This window comes from Mytilus trossulus, chromosome 6, assembly GCF_036588685.1.
Source record: "Mytilus trossulus isolate FHL-02 chromosome 6, PNRI_Mtr1.1.1.hap1, whole genome shotgun sequence".
In the NCBI taxonomy this organism is placed as follows: Eukaryota; Metazoa; Mollusca; class Bivalvia; order Mytilida; family Mytilidae; genus Mytilus; species Mytilus trossulus.
In genome coordinates this window covers 58,398,349-58,408,845 of record NC_086378.1, presented here as the reverse complement: position 1 = coordinate 58,408,845, position 10,497 = coordinate 58,398,349, and the positions used below count along the sequence as shown (strand labels likewise).

The 10,497-nt window shown below is 33.2% G+C and overlaps 1 long non-coding RNA gene across 1 annotated transcript; it reads left to right on the top strand.

Moving 5' to 3' along the window:
* Positions 1-1,295: 1,295 nt before the first annotated feature.
* Positions 1,296-8,502, top strand: LOC134723588 (uncharacterized). Its single transcript, XR_010108123.1, has 5 exons — positions 1,296-1,366; positions 1,543-1,570; positions 2,344-2,371; positions 4,374-4,401; positions 7,896-8,502. It is a non-coding gene; the product is annotated as an uncharacterized LOC134723588 (long non-coding RNA).
* Positions 8,503-10,497: the final 1,995 nt, after the last annotated feature.

Below are 10,497 nucleotides of genomic sequence, written 5' to 3'. Positions count from 1 at the left end.
AAAGCATTTCACTGTAGGTGTTAAACATAACTTTACATCAATTATTCCATTTTTTACAAGCTTTTTAGCACGGCAAGTACTAAGATTGTCTTCTAAATATGATCAGCAGTCTTATATAGAAATTTAAACTTTCATAGAAAAATTAACCCTTTCAAGACCCTGTTTAACATTTTCATTTAAAGTTATCAGCTCTTATGAAAATTGAGTTTGTGGGGATGAATAAAACGTTTACTACGTTTGTTCGTCAGTTTGCACGGTACATACATGTATATATATAAAAGTGGTATGCTTGCCAATGAAACAACTTTCCACAAGAGACAAAATGACATCACAGAAATTATAAACAGCTAAACGGCCACAGTACGACCTTCAACAATGAGGAAAGCCCATACCGGATAGTCAGCTATAGAAGGCCCCGAAATGATAAACGAAAAATATTCCTAAGTTATGTACAAACAAACGATCGAAAAACTAACATGTATATAACACATTAATTAACAAACGACAACCACTGAAATAAAGGCTCCTCCTGACTTGGGACGGCCACATATATGCAAAATGTGGCGGGTTTTAACATGTTAGCGGGATGTTGGTATCCTCGCTCTAACCTGTGACAGTGGCGTAACAGAACAACATAAGAACGAACTATGAAAATCAGTTGTAAAAGGCTTGTTAGTTTTCTCGTTTGAATTGTTTTACATGGTCGTATCGGGGCCTTTTATAGCTGACTATGCGGTATGGGCTTTGCTCATTGTTGAAGGCCGTACAGTGACCTATAGTTGTTAATGTTTGTGTCATTTTGGTATTTTGTGGATAGTTGTCTCATTGGCAATCATACCACATCTTCTTTTTTATATTAACTCATTAGATGGGTACAAATATAAATACATATGATCTAACAAGAAAATAGAGTGAACGTGCATGTGGGCGGGTACTTGTATATCCCAACAATAAAAAGACACTATAAGTACTGATCTGAGAGTATATATAACTAATATAGTACCATGCTGTTGATTAAAAATAACATCACTCCAGACCCTTTTGTTTTCCACATAATTAATATTGCCAATAATTAAGAAGTTCCGGGTCGAATCGATACCAATAATATATTCACCTGTTAACTATTACATTATCTGTACGTTCCGCATCTGACAGGAGTACCACGAAACGCTGTATTTAAGATTTTGCTATATACACGCACAAGGATAATAGTTACGCTGAACGGTGCCCACTGGTCACCCTATAAATAGTACTCTTCTGTGTAGTAATATTGTAGTTCTAAAAATAGAAAGCTAAAAATAGACAATTCTTCTTTCTTTTTAGCAATACACCATATATCTAGAGCCTCTCATCGTCTGTATTATCTGTAAGTAAAATTAACATACTGAGCAATTGAGTACAATTAATAACACAAACTTCAGTTTAATTAAGTCAATTAAAGCAAAATATTTGTATCATCCATTTTGCATTATTTGTCATTTGTTATGACACGTTTTTTAAATGTTCGAATCACAGACTAGAAGGAAATCTTTTTTTTTTCAGAAGTCAACGGAAAATGTAGATAAGAGTGGTATGTATGCATTTAACGTATTGTATCAAACATTTAATATGATGGCAACATGCACTATGTTTATATAAAGCTGCAACTATTAATTATTTTGAACATTAAACTTGCAATCGTTTCTGGTAAAATGGCTACTTAGGCTTGATTGAACAAATCAATTTTCTGTTTCATGATTACCTTACACAAATATTTAATTTGATTACATGCGGTCATCTTAACCAGAAATGGGATTTGTTAACCTCTGTTGGCCTTAATATGCTAGAATGGGGTAACATCTGGTCACCTTATTCATATATAGGATTTGGTGACCTCTGGTCACCTTATGTAAATATTAGATTTGGTGATCTCTGGTCACCTTATGTTAATATTGGATTTGGTTACCTCTGGTCATCTTATGTAGATTTCAGATTTGGTTATCTCTGGTAATAAACATTTACATACAACTAGTTGATGTTTTTCATATCATTTGTAGAAAGTTTGAGACAATCAAAGAAAGAGACAAATGAAGAAGAACCGGTTTAATATACATTATTGGTTCAACAAGAATATAGAATATTATTACATTGAGTTTAATATGCCTATAAAACTTAACACAATGAACATTTTTTTGATGATCATCTACAAACAAATCTAAGAAAAATACTTGATCTTTCAAATATTGCCAAGGCCATGGACAGTTGATAATTTAGACAATTTCTACTTATCCTCATCAGACACTTTTGGAAAAATAAAATTGAATTTACTAATACAATTATCATATGTTTATCTTCTTTTTTCAGAAGTCGTCAGAAAATGTAGATGGGAGTGGTATGTATGCATTTAATTAATTGTATTAAACCTTTAATATAATGGAAACATACACAGTGTTTATATAATGCTGCAACTATTCAACTATTATTCTTTTTGAACTTAGTAATTGCAATCGTTTCTGGTAAAATGGCCATTCAGGCTTGATTGAACGAATAATTTTTTGTTTATTGATTACCTTACACAAATATTTATTTTGATTACATGTGGTCATCTTAACCAGAAATGGGATTTGATAACCTCTAGTGGCCTTAGCATGCTAGAATGGGGAAACTTCTGGCCCCCTTATTCAAATATTGGATTTGGTGACCTCTAGTCACCTTTTGATAATATTGGATTTGGTGACCTCTGGTCACCTTATGTTAATATTGGTTTTGGTTACTTCTTGTCACCTTTTTCATATATTAGATTTGGTGACCTCTGGTCCCCTAATGTTAATATTGGATTTGGTAATCTCTGGTCACCTTATGTTTATATTGGATTTGGTTATCTCTGGTCACCTTATGTTTGTATTGGATTTGGTTACCTCTGGTCACCTTATTTTTATTCTAGCTTTGGTTACCTCTGGTCACCTTATGTTGATAACAGATTTGGTGACTTCTGGTCACCTTTTGTTAATATTTGATTTGGTTATCTCTGGTCACCTTATGTTACAGAATATTATTACATGAAGTTTAATATGCCTATAAAACTTAACACAATGAACATTATCTTTCATGATCATCTACAAACAAATCTAAGGAAAATCCTTGATCTTTCAAATATTGCCAAGGCCATGGACAGTAGATAATTTAGTCAATTTCTACTTATCCTCATCAGACACTTTTGGATAAATGAAATTGAATTTACTTATACAATTATCATATGTTTATTAATTTTTTTTCAGAAGTCGTCAGAAAATGAAGACGGGAGTGGTATGTATGCATTTAATTTATTGTATTAAACCTTTAATATGATGGAAACATACACAGTGTTTATATAATGCTGCAACTATTCAACTATTATTCATTTTGAACTTAATAATTGCAATTGTTTCTGGTAAAATGGCCACTCAGGCTTGATTGAACGAATCATTTTTTGTTTATTGATTACCTTACACAAATATGTATTTTGATTACATGTGGTCATCTTAACCAGAAATGGGATTTGATAACCTCTAGTGGCCTTAGCATGCTAGAATGGGGAAACTTCTGGCCCCCTTTTTCATATATTGGATTTGGTGACCTCTGGTCACCTTTTGATAATATTGGATTTGGTGACCTCTGGTCACTTTGTGTTAATATTGGATTTGGTTACTTTTTGTGACCTTTTTCATATATTAGATTTGGTGACCTCTGGTCCCCTAATGTTAATATTGGATTTGGTAATCTCTGGTCACCTTATGTTTATATTGGATTTGGTTATATCTGGTCACCTTATGTTTGTATTGGAAAAAGTAAAATCACAAAAATACTGAACTCAGAGGAAAATCAATTTGGAAAGTCCATAATCACATGGCAAAATCAAAAAACAAAACGCATCAAAAACGAATGAACAAGAACTGTCATATTCCTGACTTGGTACAGGCATTTTCAAATGTAGAAAAATGGTGGATAAAACCTGGTTCTATAGCTACAATCTAATGTTTGTATTGGATTTGGTTACCTCTGGTCACCTTATGTTTATTCTAGCTTTGGTTACCTCTGGTCACCTTATGTTAATATTAGAGTTGGTGACTTCTGGTCACCTTATGTTAATATTTGATTTGGTTATCTCTGGTCACCTTATGTTATAGAATATTATTACATGAAGTTTAATATGCCTATAAAACTTAACACAATGAACATTATCTTTCATGATCATCTACAAACAAATCTAAGGAAAATCCTTGATCTTTCAAATATTGCCAAGGCCATGGACAATTGATAATTTAGTCAATTTCTACTTATCCTCATCAGACACTTTTGGATAAATGAAATTGAATTTACTTATACAATTATCATATGTTTAATTTTTTTTTCAGAAGTCGTCAGAAAATGTAGATGGGAGTGGTATGTACGCATTTAATTTATTGTATTAAACCTTTAACATGATGGAAACATACACAGTGTTTATATAATGCTGCAACTATTCAACTATTATTCATTTTGAACTTAATAATTGCAATCGTTTCTGGTAAAATGGCCACTCAGGCTTGATTGAACGAATCATTTTTTGTTTATTGATTACCTTACACAGATATTTATTTTGATTACATGTGGTCATCTTAACCAGAAATGGGATTTGATAACCTCTAGTGGCCTTAGCATGCTAGAATGGAGAAACTTCTGGCCCCCTTATTCATATATTGGATTTGGTGACCTCTGGTCACCTTGTGTTAATATTGGATTTGGTTACCTCTGGTCACCTTATTCATATATAAGATTTGGTGACCTCTGGTCACCTTATGTTAATATTGGATTTGGTTATCTCTGGTCACCTTATGTTAATATTGGATTTGATGATCTCTGGTGTCACCTTATGTTAATATTGGATTTGGTTATCTCTGGTCACCTTATGTTAATATTGGATTTGATGATCTCTGGTGTCACCTTATGTTAATATTGGATTTGGTTATCTCTGGTCACCTTCTGTTTATATTTGATTTGGTAACCTCTGGTCACCTTTTGTTAATTCTAGCTTTGGTTACCTCTAGTATTTTTGGTGACCTCTGGTCACCTTATGTTAATATTGGATTAGGTTACTTCTTGTCACCTTATTCATATATTAGATTTGGTGACCTCTCGTCACCTAATGTTAATATTAGATTTGATAATCTCTGGTCACCTTAATATGTTTATATTGGATTTGGTTATCTCTGGTCACCTTATGTTTATATTGGATTTGGTTATTTGGTCACCTTATGTTTATTCTAGCTTTGGTTACCTCTGGTCAGCGTATGTAAATATTAGATTTGGTGACCTCTGGTCACCTAATGTTAATATTGGATTTGGTAATCTCTGGTCACCTTAGTATGTTATATTGGATTTGGTTACCTCTGGTCACCTTATGTTTATATTGGATTTGGTTACCTCTGGTCACCTTATGTTTATTCTAGCTTTGGTTACCTCTGGTCACCTTATGTTTATATTAGATTTGGTGACTTCTGGTCACCTAATGTCAATATTGGATTTGGTAATCTCTGGTCACCTTAATATGTTTATATTGGATTTGGTTATCTCTGGTCACCTTTTGTTTATATTGGATTTTTTGTTTATATTGGATTTGGTTACCGATGGTCACTTCATGTTTATTCTGGCTTTGGTTACCTCTGGTCACCTTATGTTAATATTAGATTTGGTGACCTCTGGTCACCTTATGTTAATATTGGATTTGGTTACAAATGTATATCTAGTCACCTTATGTCATAGAATATTATCATATATTCAGTACAAAATACAGCTATTTTGTATATCTAATAAAGGTTCTTTTTTCCAGTCTGTATCACCTACCCTGTATCGCATACCCCGTATCGCATGGCTAAACCCGAATCGCATACCCCGTATCGCATGGTAAAACCCGTATCGCATACCTTTTTTTTTTTTTTTTTTTTTTAACTAAAGTCAGTTTTTTGGGGGTTTTTTTTGCTTAAGAATTTTTTTTCTAAAATAGGTAAGTTTTTGGAATTACGTCATTGTTTGGTATGTAACGTCACGTACATCAAGTTTTCATATTGTATGTGACGTCACGAATATCAAGTTTTTACAACATATTTTTTGGCACACTCAATGCAACTATAAAAAATACAAAACACTTAAATGTATACAATAATAAACAAAATATTTTCAAAACAGCAGATTGTAAGGTAACCTAGGTGCTTCGTATAAATAATTGAGCAGTTATTTTAAAGCTTTGAAACAAGACAAAAGCAGAACTGAAAGTAACCCAGTGCTATGGATCAGAAAACAGTTCATATACTATAATATTCTTCTGTTGAAATATATGATAAAGCGTATAATACATGGCAAAATCCGTATCACATGCCGTATCACCCTCGACCAATTTCAGCCCTCGGGCCTAAAGGCCCTCGGGCTGATATTGATGTCTCGGGATGATACGACATATGATACGGATTTTGCCATGTATTATTCTCTATTTATTACATGAAGTTTGATATGCCTATAAAACTTAACACAATGAAAATTATCTTTCATGATCATCTACAAACAAATCTAAGGAAAATCCTTGACCTTGAGTCATGATCAGTTTTTGAACTTTTGGATTTTCTGCTTGGAAACAGCGGTTGTTGCTTTCGCTTTCTTGTTGTTTTGGAAAAGTTGGTTGTCTTACAAATATGTTATGCCGTTGTGATTGCTTGTAAAATAGTCTTCTTTTTTTCACGTCAATTATCAGGAAATTATCATTGTTTACATATATATTGATTTCCTCATTTTTTCTTTTAATAGCCTGGTCGGTTGTTTCTTTGTCTTCCTTTAATTGTTGTCTTGTTTCATCAATTAGGGTAGACTCTATGTCAGGTGATGAAAATACCATTTTTTGCTACCATCACACAAATACAATGTATACCATGGCTATTGGCAAAACATGTACATTTAAATGAGGTCAAATAAACAACTTATACATTTCCCAATCTGGACAAAACCTCTAGATCTGCGCCTTACAGTGAGGTCGATGTTCCTTTTAGACGCAATCAATTCAGCTAAATGAACAAGCTTACACATTCCTAAAAAATAGGAGAGAATGGAACATAAATAACTGCATTGTACCTTTATGGTTTATTTTCAATTGTACAAACTTCAAACAAAACCACTAATGAACATTCAGTAAAGATTAACTTAAATTAAATTGCATTGTTTTAGAAAAATTGATGAGTCAAATGATTATTTGCACTTGTATAACCTGATGACGGTTATTAACGCCTTGTTGGAAGACAAAAACAACCAAACCCGAGGGGACTCTAATCCCAAAAGACATTCACAACAACAGTAAAAAAATAAAATAATAAACAACACGAATTCCACTAAAAACCTGAAGTAGAATTAAATGCTCCAGAAGGCTAAGCATTTGTGGGACCATATACGGCACCCGCGAAATTAATAATCTTGATTCCAACAATTCTTACTTGATGGTGTACTTTTAAACATTGTTGAACTGACTTCAGATAAAAAAAAAACATACCTCTTGTTGTTGCAGCTGGACGATTGCACACTACATTGACAATGTCCACATTATAAATCGTCCCAAATGCTGTCTGTGATGGAACAGTGCATTATGTGGATGAAGTCCATTGCACCGTTTGTTCAAATTCTGCCTTGAGCATATTCTCTGCTGTCAATTTACTTTTGTCTTCCCTTTGTCCTCCCATATTTTTCAGGCGACTAATTTTTGCGAGTTCATCTAGATAGCTAAAATAACGATGTTTTTTTTTTATTTGAAAACATAATTCAAAGATCTATTAATAAATTATTTCTTAAAAAATTGAATTCACAGTATTTAATATTCAATGTAATTGCATCTTTAATTAAAATTATCTTTCTAATTTCAGACGATTCAAGTGAACGATAAGAAGAACAGGATTGTGACAAATTTAAACTTACTTACTCATAAAACATATTTACATTTCCATGGAGTAGGATTATTAAGTCCTCACTCTGATATTGGCATACCCACCAAGGGAATGGTAATTAATGCCCAAGAAAAACCTAAAAAATGACAAAATGTTAATGACTTTGAATTTATGATTTATGTTTGAATGAACAAATAGAAGGTACATAAAATTTGAATGTGCATACATTTGAATGTTATTAGTAGCATTATATATTTCTTTTAATGTTTTCATACACATCAGGTTTTGCTAGACTACATTTTTCATTTTGTCTGCTTTTATGTAATTATCGACTTGCATTGACGATTATGATTCTTGTATTAAATTTGCATATCCCTATCATGAAAGAACGGCAATAATCTCTCCGTATAGTTAAAAAATTGTATAGTTTATATCATTTTAAGTCTTACGTTACCCACGAAGAAGTAGGATTTAGACAAAGTGTAACACTTTTTATACTTCAGGTCATAAAAACAGAGACAGTTCAGAAATTTATCCCCAAAATAAAATATAATTAGTTACTATTATCAAATAGATAATAATTAGATGATGCTTATAACGAGATAACCAATTCCAATAAAGATTTATTAATTACGCATTGTGACCAGAGGTTACCAAAGCCAATATTTTTGAACGGTGACCGGAGGTTACTAAAATTAATATCTGTGTATGCTGACCAAAGGTAACCCCATTCCACTAAAGGGTGACCAGTAGCAACTTAAGTTAATATATGTATACGATGCCCGGAGGTAATCTCATTCAATAATATGAAAGGGTTACCCAATTCGATATCTGTGTAGGGTGACCAGAGGTAACCACATTCAATATCTTTTAAGTTGACAAAAGATATTCATTATTTATGAATTGTAACCAAATGTAACATAAGCCAATTTATTGTAGGGTGACCAAAGGTAACCATTTTCAATATGTTGTGTAAAATGACCAGAGGTCACCATAGCCAATATTTATGTGGGTGACCAGAGGTTACCATGTTTAAAATATATGTAGGGTGACCAGAGGTAACCATAGTCAATATCTGTTTAGGGTGACCAGAGGTAACCTTATTCAATATCTGTGTAGGGGGACCAGAGGTAACCTTATTCAATATCTGTGTAGGGGGACCAGAGGTAACCATATTCACAATTTTGGTAGGGTGACCAGAGTCAATATATGTGTTGGGTGACCAGAGGTAACCATATTCAATATCTATGTATGGTTACAAGAGCTAACCACATTCAACATCTTGGTAGTGTGACCAGAGATTACCAAATTAAACATATAAGTAGGGTTAATAAAGGTACCTACATTCAATATTCATGAATTGTGTCTAAAGAAAAATATTTTTTTTATCTGTGGTCCGAGGTAACCACATTCCAAAAAAGCCAAGTGCTATATATATTTGTTGACAATGTTAGATATATGTGTACAGCGACCAAAAGTTACTATATCAATTATAAAAGTAGCGCAAAAAGCGTGAATCGAGATATCCGATGCTAACCAAATTCATTTTTTGTGAATTGTTATCATAGGTAACATTAGTCAATTTATTGAATGTTGACCAAAGGTAACCATTTTCAAGATATGTGTAGGATGACCAGAGGTAACCATAGCCAATATCTGTGTGGGTGACCAGAGGTAACCATTTTCAAAATATGTGTAGAGTGACCAGAGATAATCACATTCAATATCTTTTTAGGTGACCAAAGATAACCATATGCAATATCGTTGTAAGGTTTAGTTTAAACATATTTATTTATAGTGGATTGGGAAACAAGTTTTGCAACTTATATTAATCCCTTTCGACTTTGCGGGTGCGAGTGCTGCCTTGTAGCGGCATTAGCCTACTCTTTTTCGAAATCTACAAGGGTGTCTTTAACGTGCAAGAGATATGGCTCTCTCTTAACACGGGTCAGCCATTTATCGTCCCCTTCCGACGGACTTTCATCGTTTCCTTAAGACCATACTCGCAAATGATGTCAAGGGAGAGCCGAAAATTGAGTTCCTGAAATTTTCATCCCAAACGGGAATCGAACCAGGAACCTTTGTGTTAGTAGTTGTAAGGTGACCAGAGGTAACCTGATTCAAAAGGGTGACCAGAGGTAACCATATTCAAAATTTTGGTTGGGTGACCAGAGGTCACCATATTCAATATCTTTGTAGGGTGACCAGAGGTAACCATATTCAATATCTTTGTAGGGTGACCATAGTCAATATATGTATAGGATGACCAGAGGTAAGCACATTCGATATCTGTAATGGTTTACCAGAGGTTACCTTTTTCAATATTTGTGTAGATTAATCAGAGGCTACAACGTTCAATATATGAGTAGGGTGACCGACGTTTACAAAATTAAATATTTAAGTAGGCTAAATATAGGTAACCAAATTCAATATGTATGCACGGTGACTAGAGATAACCAAATTTTAAATTTGTGTATGATAAGAGGTAACCAAATTCAACATATGTGAAGGGTGACCAGAGGTAACCCCATTCAGTTTATGTGTAGGGTCACTTGAGGTTTTTAAAGTTCATATATGTATA